The sequence below is a fragment of the Pundamilia nyererei genome, unplaced genomic scaffold, assembly GCF_000239375.1.
Source record: "Pundamilia nyererei isolate P.nyererei 1_Seehausen unplaced genomic scaffold, PunNye1.0 scaffold00060, whole genome shotgun sequence".
NCBI lineage: Eukaryota > Metazoa > Chordata > Actinopteri > Cichliformes > Cichlidae > Pundamilia > Pundamilia nyererei.
Genome location: NW_005187461.1, coordinates 2,708,076 through 2,709,466, shown reverse-complemented (window position 1 = coordinate 2,709,466; position 1,391 = coordinate 2,708,076).

Below are 1,391 nucleotides of genomic sequence, written 5' to 3'. Positions count from 1 at the left end.
CCCTGTTAGTATTTTGTTCTCCACGCCTAGAAGGTTAGATCGCAGCTGGTAGGCAGTTTAATGTGGCATCACAAACACATGTGCAAATAAATGAAAAGACACACACAAAACATGTTAATTCCTCACAACACGCTTAATTCATGGAGTCTCTCAGCTGACTGTAAAATGTAAATTAATGTTCATACACTGCATGCAGTGCACTACACCTTGGAAAATTTGTAACTGTTAAAAAAAAGACAACATTTCAGGGTCACATTCCAATCAACCTGATATACTTGTCTTTGGATTATGGGAGGAAACATTGAGAATCATAAAGTCAAAGGGAGAACATGCAAACTGCACGCAGGAAAGGCCACAGGACTTCAATACAGCAGTGCCAACCATTACAGCACCAGCTGCCAACCTATTGGAACCCATCCAATTAATTTGCTAATGTGAGGTTTATAAGCACCATGCTTCTGTTTTCACAGCACTTTAAATGCTGGCTGTACATATTTGAGTCGCCCCCAGGTCAGTGGTATCCCTGAGGGCCAAAAAACTTTAAAACCTCTTAAGCCCCAAAGAGGTTTCTGAGCTTCCTGCTCGAAAATGAAATGCCCAAAATTTATTGATTATTTCTCTGCAATTACAGACTCTGTGTATACAATCTTGGTATCAAAATAAAGCTAACACTTGTGAAATTTCATCAGAGGTATAAATATTGCAGCAGATATTACTGTGTCAAAGTTACTGGGACTGAACACAGAAAAAGTAAGTAGATCTTATCCTCGCCTAATTTTTTTTATTTATTTTTTAGCATATAACCCTTTTAAAAATATGCCTCAAATCACATTTAATTCCAGAAATTCAGTAACCAACATATAAACATAATCTGTGCAAAGATTTATGTTTCTAAAGTGAAGCAGTGAAAAATTACAGCACTGTCAATACATGAATATCCAGACGTTGTATAAAAATGTCAAATTCTGGCACACATTGGACACTATGTCAGTTTAATTCTGTAGGTATTAAAGAGCAGAAATTAATTAATTTTACTACGAGGCCTAAAAATGCTTGTTTTTTCAATATGTATTTTTGAAGAATTAACCACACATTTACATGGCAAAGGGCCTTTTCTGCCATGTGCATAGAGAGTTTAATTGGCCTCTGGCCCTTTAAAATCTGAGGGGCTGTAACTTTGGTTTCTTTTGGCCAATTAGCATGATTGACACTCCTTTTTGATTGTTTGAGCCAATAGGGTCACAGAAATTATGCCATGTTCACTCACTTCAACCAATCAGAAGTTGCAGGGCCAAAACCCACATGGGACCAAATTTACTGCATTTGGCGCCTGTCCAGTCATGTGTCTGTAGGTGGGTCTAAAATGGAGGTTGTTGACGGAAATAGCCCTG